This window comes from Maylandia zebra, linkage group LG17 (assembly GCF_041146795.1).
Source record: "Maylandia zebra isolate NMK-2024a linkage group LG17, Mzebra_GT3a, whole genome shotgun sequence".
In the NCBI taxonomy this organism is placed as follows: Eukaryota; Metazoa; Chordata; class Actinopteri; order Cichliformes; family Cichlidae; genus Maylandia; species Maylandia zebra.
The window spans coordinates 20025683-20039392 of record NC_135183.1 but is presented as its reverse complement, the minus strand read 5'-3'; positions in this window follow the sequence as shown (position 1 = coordinate 20039392).

Below are 13710 nucleotides of genomic sequence, written 5' to 3'. Positions count from 1 at the left end.
AATCTGGATGTAATAAATGCATGGATAAGCTTTTCAAGGTCCTTTAAAGGAAGGAACGGCTTTGCTTTGGAAATCTGACGCAACTGGTAAAAGCTGTTTTTTACCACAGTGGACACCTGTTTTTCAAGTTTAAAAGAGCCATCAAGGAACACTCCGAGGTTTCTTACAGTGGACGAAAGATGGCTAGCAAGAGGGCCTAAGGCATCAGCTAACTGGTCTAGCGGAGTGTGACTACCAAAGACTATGATTTCGGTCTTATTCTCGTTCAATGTAAGAAAATTATGTGATAACCAAATTTTAACTTCATGCAAACAGTTGAACAGAGGTTGCAAAGAAGCAGTCACATCGGATTTCAAAGGTAAATAAATCTGGATATCATCGGCATAGCAGTGAAAGGAGATGTTGTATTTACTAAAAATTAATCCCAAGGGCAACATGTACAAAGAGAAAAGAGCAGGACCGAGCACGGACCCTTGAGGCACACCACAATAAATAGGGGCAGAAGCCGAGGAGTGTTGCCCCATAGCAACAAAGAACGACCTCTCTGAGAGATAGGATTTAAACCAAGATAAAACCGTACCTTTGAGACCAACAACATGTTCCAGTCTTGATAGAAGAATGTTGTGGTTAACCGTGTCAAAAGCAGCAGACAAGTCAAGTAAAACTAAGACCACAGAATATCCAGAGTCAACAGTTAAAAGAAGATCATTAAAAACTCTAAGTAAGGCTGTCTCTGTGCTGTGGCAAGGTTTAAAACCAGACTGAAACTTTTCATTAATACCATTTGCATCTAAAAAGGCCTGTAGTTGTTTTAGAACTACCTTTTCCAATATTTTGGAAATAAAAGGGAGTTTGGAGATCGGCCTGTAGTTGGTGAGACCAATTAGGTCAAGATTTTTCTTTTTCATAATAGGTTGCACAACAGCATGCTTAAAGACAGACGGTACACAACCTGATGACAATGATGCATTCAGCAGAGATAAGATACAAGGACCAATAATATGTAAAGCTTCCTTAAAGAAACGAGAAGGAAGAATATCATGCAGGGAACCAGAGATTTTGAGATGATCAATTATATCTTTTAAAGCAGAATAAGACACTGGTTCAAACTGTTGAAAGACAGTCAAGCATTCAGAAGCTGTGTAACAGCCACTATGGTGTGGTGCCCCTTTAAGACACCCAAGTCGAGGGTTGATGGTGTCATCAGTGTGTGCCACTGCTCTCTCGTTTTCTCGCTCTGGGATTATGAGGACACGTGCCTTCACGCTCGTGCTTAACGAGGGACGGACTTATGTTTTCTTTTCCAGACCCTTTTTTTTGTTTTGTTTGCAACGCTTGGGTTGTATGAACGCTGGGCATTTTGTTGTTGAGCCGCAGCCGTTCAGCCGGGCTTTTATATGGTTGCTGAAGAATGCGTATTAAAGAACCACCGTGGATTACTGATACCAGTGTGGGTGTGTATCCTTCCGCCTAGCCTGCTAGGTGTTTTGCCGCCTCTTCTCAACCACACAACACAACCCAACGTTACAAAATGGCGCCCGAACATCTTCTCTTGGACCTCAGTATGCAGTATCTTCGAGCAGTTGATGATTGGTACATAAAAAGGTATGACGCGGCAAAGTGGCTGTCCGCCATGTTTCGCGGGAACGGACCAGGCTGGCCTGGACGAGGACGTCGGGAGGATCAAAGGGTCGCGGCGGTGCATTTCCATGGCAGCGGCTGGAGCTGCCCCAGCGTGGTTTGTGGACTGCGGCGCCGTTCTCTTTTTGGCCTCTTCGTCGTGGCTCCATTGGATGCGCGTGGACCTGCGTTTCCTGGGCGTGGGTTCGATGCAGCTTTGCCATAGTTCCTGAATTTGAATTTTTTTTTCTTATGTATTTCGTATTGGTTACTGTTGTAACATGACTGTTGTTTGGGTTTTCTACAGTACTTTCTGGTACTGTTTTCACATATTATGCTGTCTGTTGCAAGTTTGTGAAGTAGAAGAAACGCAATGAAAGAAAAAGGGAATTTCATTCTGCAATTGTCCTGGCTATCCTAAGTTTATTTTCTTTCTTTAACATTTGTTTAAATGGACATTCACCATGTGGGACACTGTCATGTATGCCAGTTTGTCAATATTGCACTGTACATTTCCCTGTTTTGGTTTTAACTTCTTATCCTGCTGACCATGTATGGAGGCTGGTTAAGTCTGGACTGTACCAATGCTGTACAGGTGTGTAACAATTCCTCCACGACCTGCTTACTACCTAAAGTAGCTATGTGTGGTGAAAGGGGGTAGCGGGAGGAGGGTCACCTGGGTCCGGCTGAGGGCAGCCTTTGTTTAACCCGGGGGGAATATGTAACAGCCACTATGGTGTGGTGCCCCTTTAAGACACCCAAGTCGAGGGTTGATGGTGTCATCAGTGTGTGCCACTGCTCTCTCGTTTTCTCGCTCTGGGATTATGAGGACACGTGCCTTCACGCTCGTGCTTAACGAGGGACGGACTTATGTTTTCTTTTCCAGACCCTTTTTTTTGTTTTGTTTGCAACGCTTGGGTTGTATGAACGCTGGGCATTTTGTTGTTGAGCCGCAGCCGTTCAGCCGGGCTTTTATATGGTTGCTGAAGAATGCGTATTAAAGAACCACCGTGGATTACTGATACCAGTGTGGGTGTGTATCCTTCCGCCTAGCCTGCTAGGTGTTTTGCCGCCTCTTCTCAACCACACAACACAACCCAACGTTACAGCTGGAACTGGGTCTAAAACTGATGATGGATGAGATGGATGAGAAGCCCTTAGAGCTGAGATTTTATCAGAGAAATACTTTAAGAATTTATCACAAAGAGCAGGGGAAGCATCCCTATAAGTGGTAGTGCAAGGGTTTATCACAGAATTAAAAGTATTAAAAAGTGCTCGGGGGTTGTGGCTATTAGTCATAATAATGCTAGACAAAAAGGCAGATTTGGCAGCTTTAACAGACTTTTGATACTTAGACAATTATGGAGGATGTCCAGAGAGACGTGGAGTTTGTCTTTCCTCCATTTTCTTTCAGCACGACGACATTCACGCCTAAGGGTGCGAGTAGTATCATTTAGCCAGGGTTGTGAGGATTTGGCACGTTTAATCCTCAGAGGTGCCACAGAGTTAAGGATGTCAGCGCATGTAGTATAAAAGAGGTTAGCAAGCTCATCCGCTGATAAAACCCCATTACAGTTAGCATCAGAGAGGGGAGAGTCAAGGAAAGCATCAATGAAGTGGGCGATTGACTATTAAACAAAACCGGGAAGTGATCTGAAATCCCAGAGTCCTCTATGTCCGTGAGGCAAAATGGGTCAAAAGAAGGACTTGACAGGCTCAGAAAAGTCAAAAATAGTGAGATATCTTGCAGAGGGATGCAGCAGTCTCAAAATTGCAAAGCTTCTGAAGCGTGATCATCGAACAATCAAGCGTTTCATTCAAAATAGTCAACAGGGTCGCAAGAAGCGTGTGGAAAAACCAAGGCGCAAAATAACTGCCCATGAACTGAGAAAAGTCAAGCGTGCAGCTGCCAAGATGCCACTTGCCACCAGTTTGGCCATATTTCAGAGCTGCAACATCACTGGAGTGCCCAAAAGCACAAGGTGTGCAATACTCAGAGACATGGCCAAGGTAAGAAAGGCTGAAAGACGACCACCACTGAACAAGACACACAAGCTGAAACGTCAAGACTGGGCCAAGAAATATCTCAAGACTGGTTTTTCTAAGGTTTTATGGACTGATGAAATGAGAGTGAGTCTTGATGGGCCAGATGGATGGGCCCGTGGCTGGATTGGTAATGGGCAGAGAGCTCCAGTCCGACTCAGACGCCAGCAAGGTGGAGGTGGAGTACTGGTTTGGGCTGGTATCGTCAAAGATGAGCTTGTGGGGCCTTTTCGGGTTGAGGATGGAGTCAAGCTCAACTCCCAGTCCTACTGCCAGTTTCTGGAAGACACCTTCTTCAAGCAGTGGTACAGGAAGAAGTCTGCATCCTTCAAGAAAAACATGATTTTCATGCAGGACAATGCTCCATCACACGCGTCCAAGTACTCCACAGCGTGGCTGGCAAGAAAGGGTATAAAAGAAGAAAAACTAATGACATGGCCTCCTTGTTCACCTGATCTGAACCCCATTGAGAACCTGTGGTCCATCATCAAATGTGAGATTTACAAGGAGGGAAAACAGTACACCTCTCTGAACAGTGTCTGGGAGGCTGTGGTTGCTGCTGCACGCAATGTTGATGGTGAACAGATCAAAACACTGACAGAATCCATGGATGGCAGGCTTTTGAGTGTCCTTGCAAAGAAAGGTGGCTATATTGGTCGCTGATTTGTTTTTGTTTTGTTTTTGAATGTCAGAAATGTATATTTGTGAATGTGGAGATGTTATATTGGTTTCACTGGTAAAAATAAATGATTGAAATGGGTATATATTTGTTTTTTGTTAAGTTGCCTAATAATTATGCACAGTAATAGTCACCTGCACACACAGATATCCCCCTAAAATAGCTAAAACTAAAAACAAACTAAAAACTACTTCCAAAAACATTCAGCTTTGATATTAATGACTTTTTTGGGTTCATTGAGAACATGGTTGTTGTTCAATAATAAAATTATTCCTCAAAAATGCAACTTGCCTAATAATTCTGTACTCCCTGTAAAGACAAACACAGAAGCTCATCTGGCTTTTTGCTACATTATGAAGGAAGGTTAGTCTGCTAGCTGCTACCTTTATATTAGCATCTAAGTTAATGCTAGCTAACTTTAGCCTGAGGAGAGTGAGTTTCCTCTAAGCCAACAAAAACCAGGAAAAAATTTATAATTTAATAGTCGCGATACTGTGAGCTCAACATCATGTTGGAAACAACCCATCCAATCTGCACATACAAAGAAAACAAACCATAAATGTCCAGAAATTTAGTGTAATAATGAGAAATGACACACTTACTGAAATTTATTGTATACTCATGGAAATGTCTTTGTTGGTGATGACAGCTTCAAGACGCCTCTTGTATGGTCACATGCATTGCTCAGGTGTAGATTTGAGAGTTTCATGGCTTTCTTTTAGGATCTTTGTCCTGCTGAAACGTCCACCCTCACTTCCTCTTCATCACCCTGGTATATGGCAGCAGATTTTTATCATGAACATCTTGGTATATTTTTCTGTTAATACTTCCTTCAGTTATATGAAGCGCACCTGTGCCATATGCTTAAAAAAACAGCTCCACAGCACGATGTTCCCACCTCAAGACTTTACTATTTGTGTTTTTGGGCAACATGAAGTGCCTCCTGACCTCCAAACATCCCAAAGAGTTCAGTTGTGGTCTCATCTGACCAGACTATATTTTCCCAGTATTTTACAGGCTTGTCTAAACGTGCTGGAGCATGTTTTTTCTTCAGCAATTGGGACTTGCATGGTGAATGTGCATACAGGTCATGGCAGCTGCACAACCGCAATGCTCTATATTGTTACCTGCCAACTTGTTGTAATGTTGTTTTTGCTGCTGCTCCATACACAATAGAGCTATGATGCACTGATGACCTCATAACAGATACCAGATAGATACCAGTGATTGATTGTTTTACATAAACATTTCTCCTTAAAAAACTATTTATCCAGATAAAACTATTTATCGGACAGGTTTTTGACGGGGTGCCAACACAAACACAAAGCAGGAGATGAAGCATTGCTGAATATGTTTCCAAACCAACTTCATTCTAAGCCAAAGACTAGAAAATATGGTGAAGCATGTCTTCCCTTTGGTTTCACCTGCACAAGTGCCGAGGTAGGTCTCCCCTGCAGAATTGGCTTTCCCTTTGTCAGGAGCAGCGCTGGGCTCTTCAAATCACAGACAAACAGTATCCCACATTCTTGATTTTTAGTTCACAAACACTTCTTGTAATGACTAACTACTCCTGACATTTTGGAGATATTAGCTCCTTATACAGTAAAGTTACAGTGGGATACAAATAATATCAGGCTGATCCTGCCACGATTTGTTCCCCCGGTTCAAATCAGAGACAGACAGTATCCCACAGCTGTTTATGTTTTTAAACCCATTTTACACAGAGAGGCATTTTTTGAAAAATGTATTGATAGCAATGTTGAATATTATTACACAGGAAAAAAACTACTTGTAAAATAATTACACCGTGACGCCTCTGCCTTTCTAAATGGAGGGACAGTAACTGCATGTGTATGTAAGCGTGTAAACCTGCAGATAGAGACAAAATACTGTTAATCTGAATATCTATCATTCTGCAATTCATCTCATGTAAACAATAACGTGGCGCACAGTGTGACGTGAAAAAAGGCACATACCTTTGACGTTGCGTGACCAAGTCTGTATTCCTCGTCCACACGTAAACGCAAAAAAGGAATTTTTAAAAATCTCAGTGTAATGTTGGACCCAAGAAACACTAGCCGGAGCGACTTTGACGATAGCAGAACTTTTATTAAACACTGTGGGTTTGTACAGGGACACAGACACTCCCGCTCTCTCTCTCTGCTGTCACGTCCGTCCTCCCCCTCCGACTGTCACTGCCAACATATAAAGAGACACAATCACTGTCAGATCCCAGCACACCTGTTCACCCCGCCCCTGCGCCGCCCCGGGAGCTCACTGCGTCACCCCTCCTCTGCAGCTGGCGAGAGACCACACCCACGCCACACATCCCCACCGCCCGACTGAGGCCGGGGCTCATCCGGCCAAACCTACTCCCCCCCCCCCGCGAGCGGGAGAGGAAATCGGCCACGACCATCTGCGCGCCCGGCCTATGGATCACCTTGAACTTAAAGGGCTGCAGGGCCAGATACCACCGAGTGATCCGGGCGTTGGCATCCTTCATGCGGTGGAGCCACTGCAGCGGGGCATGGTCTGAGCAGAGGGTGAACGGGCGGCCCAGGAGGTAGTAGCGAAGGGACCTCCCTCCGTCCAACCGCACACTTCTTCGGGTTGGCCGTGAGCCTCGCCTGCCTCAGGGACTCCAGCACCTCGGCCACACGCTGCACATGCTCCGCCCATGGTCACTGTAAATGATGACGTCGTCTAGATAGGCGGCAGCATAGGCAGCATGGGGCCGCAGCACCCGGTCCATGAGGCGCTGAAAAGTGGCAGGGGCTCCGAACAAGCCGAACGGAAGCGTAACGAATTGGTACAACCCATACGGAGTGGAGAAGGCCATCTTTTCCCGGGACTCTGCAGACAAGGGAATCTGCCAGTAGCCCTTGGTTAAATCCAGTGTCGTGAAAAAGCGAGCGGTGCCCAACTGGTCCAGGAGCTCGTCGACCCGGGGCATGGGATAAGCATCAAAACGTGACACCTCATTCACTCTGCGATAATCGACACAGAACCGTATAGACCCATCCTTCTTCACCACAAGAACGATGGGGCTACACCAAGCACTGTGTGATTCTTCTATTACTCCCAACCTCAGCATTTCCTTCAATTCCCGGAAAACAATTTGCCTCGTATGTTCCGGCAGCCTGTAGGGCCGTGAACGCACCGTCACGCCAGGCTGCGTCTCAAAATGGTGCTCTATGAGAGAAGTACGGCCGGGCAAGGGGGAGAACACGTTGGCAAAGCGCTGTTGCAATGCAGCAACATCCGCCCTCTGGGCCTGTGTGAGATGGTCACTACAATGGAGGGAGGCGGGGATGCTAGATTTTGGCGCCTCCGGCCCCAACTCATCTCTCCCTCTTACCAAGCTCACCAGAGAAGAGGTCTCCGCCTCCCTCCAGGCTTTGAGGAGGTTGAGGTGATAAATCTGCGTGGCTCCGCCCCTGTCTGACCGTACCACTTCATAATCAACGTCCCCCACTCGCCGTGTGACCACGAAGGGTCCTTGCCACTTGGCGAGTAATTTAGAGCTGGAAGAAGGAAGTAACACAAGCACTTTATCTCCCGGTGAAAATTGCCTAAGTTCCGCCCCTCTGTTGTACAGGCGTTGCTCCCGCTGCTGGGCCTGGAGCAAATTCTCCCGTGAGAGCCTCCCAGTGTGTGCAGCTTTGCTCACAGGTCCAGCACGTACTGAATTTCACTTTTCGCAGGGCTCGGACCTTCCTCTCAGTTTTCCTTAATCAGGTCGAGCACCCCCCCGTGGCTTCCTGCCGTATAACAGCTCGAAGGGAGAAAATCCCATGGAGGCCTGGGGCACCTCCCGCACTGCAAACAACAGAGGGTCTAACCAGCGATCCCAATTGCGTTCATCTTCGCGAATGAACTTACGAATCATGGATTTTAAAGTCTTATTCGGCCCCTCCACCAGCCCATCAGTCTGAGGGTGGTAGACGCTGGTCCGAATAGATTTAATACCCAGTAATTCGTACAGTTCCCGCAATGTGCGTGACATGAATGACGTGCCCTGGTCAGTCAGTATTTCTTTCGGAATACCGACTCGGGAGATGACCTGAAACAGTGCCTGCGCCACGCTCTTCGCTGAAATGGTGCGCAGCGGCACTGCTTCTGGGTACCGCGTTGCATAGTCCACCAGGACCAGCACAAAGCGATAGCCGTGTGCACTCCGGTGCAATGGCCCGATGAGATTCATGCCAATACGCTCAAACGGGATCTCCATCAGTGGTAATGGGCGCAACGGCGCCTTTGGCACGGCCGGCTGGTTAACCAGCTGGCATTCTGGGCACGACGCACACCAGCAGCGCACGTCGGCCCAAATGCCCGGCCAATAGAATCGGGCCATTATGCGCTCCAGAGTTTTCTCACCACCCAAATGCCCTGCCATGGGGTTCGAATGAGCCGCCTGGAAAATCGTTTCCCGACGGCTTTGCGGCACCAACAACTGTGTGCGGATCTCATTAGTGTGAGTGTCGCGACTCACTCGATAAAGCCAATCGTTCCGCAATTGGAAATGAGGGTATTTTCGCGCAGCGTCAGGGCGCACCAAGTGACCATCAATATCCATCACTTGGTCATAGGCTGAGCGTAGGGTGTCGTCCCGAGACTGCTCTAGTGGAAAATCTTCCGTGGGGTGCACAACGGGTCGACCCCGCGTCACCGCTGAGCGCCGCGCAAACGTTACACAAATTTATAGACCGCGATCGCATCCCCGCGTACTGCCCCAGTAAGCTGTGGAACCCCACCAATTCGTACCCAAAATAAGGGGATGCGACAGGCGCGGGCTAACCGCCGCCTTCACTCTATGCGTTTTGCCCCTGAATTTCAGCAACAGTGACACTACCGGGTACTTGTGAATATCCCCGTGCACACATTTAACCTCCACCCAGTCAGCCTCCAACAATGCCCCGGGGCGAACCAAACTTTGGTGGACCAGAGTCTGCGTGCAGCCCGTGTCCATCAAAGCATGGCGAATATCCCCTTGACACCTTACCGGCACGCGGTACGTCCCTCCTGGACCGGGGGCGGCCGCTGGAGCACCGGCAACACGGAACACCTGCCCCACCTCCATGAGCGGACATTCTCGGCGCAGGTTCCCCCGGCCGCCCACACTTCCAACAGTCCGGCCCCGGCGTCTGTGCGGCTCCCCGTGGCTCCGGGGCAACCTCGGCGGCCACCGGGGTTCCGGCGGGTAGCAGTGGCCGGAACGGGTTCCTGGGGTTCCACCCCGCTGCCTGCTCTGTTCCCGCAGGGCCGCCGTCCCTCCGCTGTGACGCCGCCGCCGGTGGCCTGGGCGGCGGAACACGGGCGCTCCGCCGCGGCTCCTTGGACCCAAGAAACACTAGCCGGAGCGACTTTGACAATAGCAGAACTTTTATTAAACACTGTGGGTTTGTACAGGGACACAGACACTCCCGCTCTCTCTCTCTGCTGTCACGTCCGTCCTCCCCCTCCGACTGTCACTGCCAACATATAAAGAGACACAATCACTGTCAGATCCCAACACACCTGTTCACCCCGCCCCTGCGCCGCCCCAGGAGCTCACTGCGTCACCCCTCCTCTGCAGCTGGCCAGAGACCACACCCACGCCACATTCAGTTTTTGGTGATTGAAACGCCGTTTACATGTGGACAAAAGGTCCAAACACATAGAAACAGCTGCGTTTTCAAAAATAGCCGTGTAGGTATGGACATAGCGTAAAAGAGTTAGTAGTTTATTTTCTTACTACCTGTAATTTATTTCAGATTACTTGTATCTAGTTAATTGTTTACTAAATGTTTGAGGTGTGAAATAAACCAAAATATGGGTGTGTGTGGTTAAAGGATGTGCTTGCACGTGCATGTGCTTGCACATGCGGGGGGCGGCATTTTTCTTGTAAAAAAAAAAGGGGGGCCTGGCAAAAAAAGTTTGGGAACCACTGCTTTACCTAATCACATGAGCCAAGGTGTGAAAACAGGTGTGGGTCACAATCAGCCAGGGTTTCGGGTGAGCTCATTGTGAAATCTTGCCCCACCCCACAATCATGACAGGGTGGGGCCAGGTTTCACAATGAGGCCTGTGATGTTCTCCTTTATCTTATAGTGGACAGAAATTATTTTTTGGAGTGGCACAAATAATTTCTGTGGCATCTTATTTGATGCAGACATCTGATTGTTCTGTAAATAGATTGAAATGGTTATATAAAAAAAATATAGCCTTGGCTGCATTTTAAGGTAAATAGCTACAAATAATTTGTTGTTTGCAAAACTTGTGCATAGGTTTTTAAAATGTACAAAATGTACAGTTTATACTATGGACATTTTGACCCCAAAGCGCTTTACACTACATGGGGGCGACCGTGGCTCAGGGGGTTTGAAAGCGCATCTGTAACCGGAAGGTCGCCGGTTCGATCACAACGGCCTGGTCGTTGTGTCCTTGGGCAAGACACTTTACCCTACCACCTACTGGTGTTGGCCAGAGGGGCCAATGGTGCGATATGGCAGCCTCGCTTCTGTCAGTCTGCCCCAGGGCAGCTGTGGCTACAACCGTAGCTTGCCTCCACCAGTGTGTGAATGCGAGAGTGAATGAATAGTGGCATTGTAAAGCGCTTTGGGTGTCTTGAAAAGCGCTATATAAATCCAATCCATCATTATATTTGCATTTAAAAATGATTTTTTTAAACATGTTTGTGGTTGTTACAGTAAGCTCCTTAGACTATTTATCTTGCCTTGTTTGGTATCATGTTTTTCAGCACAACCTCACATGTCCGAATTTACAGTTAGTTTTTCGTGGGGGTGGCTGTAGCTCAGGTGGCAGAGCAGGTCAGCCACTAATCAGAAGGTCGGTGGTTCGATCACAGGCTGTCTCCTGGCTGCATGCCAAATATCCTTGGGCAAGATACTAACCCCATGTTTGCCTACTGGTGGTGGTCAGAGGGCCCGGTGGCGCCAGTGTCCGGCAGCCTCGCCTCTGTCAGTGTGCCCCAGGGTAGCTGTGGCTACAATATAGCTTGCTATCGCCAGTGTGTGAATGACTGAATGTAGTGTAAAGCGCTTTGGGGTCCTTAAGGACTAGAAAAGTGCTATACAAATGCAGGCAATTTACCAGTTTTTCATTTTGGCATATTTTATTAACACAATTGATCTAAAATGAGACAAAAAACATAAAATCAGAGTAGGAAACAGTTATTTTTACTGTAACAAGTTTACAAAATCATTTTTGAAATGCAAATATAAATTGTACATTTTAAAAACCTGTGCACAAGTTTTGCAAACAACAAATTATTTGTAGCTATTTACCTAAAAATGCAACCAAGGCTATTTTTTTTATATAACCATTTCAATCTACAGGGTGGGCCATTTATATGGATACACCGTAATAACATGGGAATGGTTGGTGATATTAAAGTCCTGTTTATGGCACATTAGTATATGTGAGGGGGCAAACTCCTCAAGATGGGTGGTGACCATGGTGGCCATTTAGAAGTCGGCCATCTTGGATACAACTTTTGTTTTTTCAATAGGAAGAGGGTCATGTGACACATCACACTTATTGGTAATGTCACAAGAAAAACAATGGTGTGCTTGGTTTCAACGTAACTTTATTCTTTCATGAGTTATTTACAAGTTTCTGACCACTTATAACATGTGTTCAATGTGCTGCCCATTGTGTTGGATTGTCAATGCAACCCTCTTCTCCCACTCTTCACACACTGATAGCAACACCGCAGGAGAAATGCCAGCACAGACATCCAGTATCCATAGTTTCAGGTGCTGCACATCTCGTATCTTGACACCATAGACAATTGCCTTCAGATGACCCCAAAGATAAAAGTCTAAGGGTGTCAGATCGGGAGACCTTGGGGCCATTCAATTGGCCCACGATGACCAATCCACTTTCCAGGAAACTGTACATCTAGGAATGCTCGGACCTGGCACCCAGAATGTGGTGGTGCACCATCTTGCTGGGAAAACTCAGGGAACGTGCCAGCTTCAGTGCATAAAGAGGGAAACACATCATCATGTAGCAATTTCAAATATCCAGTGGCCTTGAGGTTTCCATTGATGAAGAATGGACCCACTATCGTTGTAGCCCATATACCACACCAAACCATCACTTTTGTTGTTCCAACAGTCTTGGAAAACTTCACCATTCACATAAAAGTTTGCCTCATCACTGAACAAAATCTTCTTTGTGAACTGAGGGTCCTGTTCCAATTTTTGTTTTGCCCATTCTGCAAATTCTGTGCGCCGATCTGGGTCATCCTCGTTGAGATGCTGCAGTAGCTGGAGTTTGTAAGGGTGCCATTTGTGAGTAGCTAATATCCGTATCCGCTAATATCAATAGTCGAACAAGGGATGTTCGACTAATGCCACTCTCCAGTGACATGTGGCGAGTGCTACGCTGTGGGCTCTTGCTGAATGAAGCTAGGACAGCCGCCGATGTTTCTTCATTAGTGACAGTTTTCTTGCGTCCACATTTTGGCAAATCCAACACTGAACCAGTTTCACAAAACTTAGCAAGCAGTTTGCTAACTGTAGCATGGGAGATGGGTGGTCTCGTAGGGTGTCTTGCATTGAAATCTGCTGCAATGACCCGGTTACTGCGTTCACCAGATATCAACACAATTTCAATCCGCTCCTCATGTGTTAACCTCTTCGACATGTCAATGGCTGTGAACAAAGAGAAACTTGTACATAACTCATGAAAGAATAAAGTTACGTTGAAACCAAGCACACCATTGTTTTCTTGTGACATTACCAATAAGTTTGATGTGTCACATGGCCCTCTTCCTATTAAAAAAAACAAAAGTTGTATCCAAGATGGCCGACTTCTAAATGGCCACCATGGTCACCACCCATCTTGAGGAGTTTGCCCCCCTCACATATACTAATGTGCCACAAACAGGACTTTAATATCACCAACCATTCCCATGTTATTACGGTGTATCAATATACAGTGGGGCAAAAAAGTATTTAGTCAGCCACCGATTGTGCAAGTTCCCCCACCTAAAATGATGACAGAGGTCAGTAATTTGCACCAGAGGTACACTTCAACTGTGAGAGACAGAATGTGAAAAAAAAAAATCCATGAATCCACATGGTAGGATTTGTAAAGAATTTATTCGTAAATCAGGGTGGAAAATAAGTATTTGGTCAATAACAAAAATACAACTCAATACTTTGTAACATAACCTTTGTTGGCAATAACAGAGGTCAAACGTTTACTATAGGTCTTTACCAGGTTTGCACACACAGTAGCTGGTATTTTGGCCCATTCCTCCATGCAGATCTTCTCGAGAGCAGTGATGTTTTGGGGCTGTCGCCGAGCAACACGGACTTTCAACTCCCGCCACAGATTTTCTATGGGGTTGAGGTCTG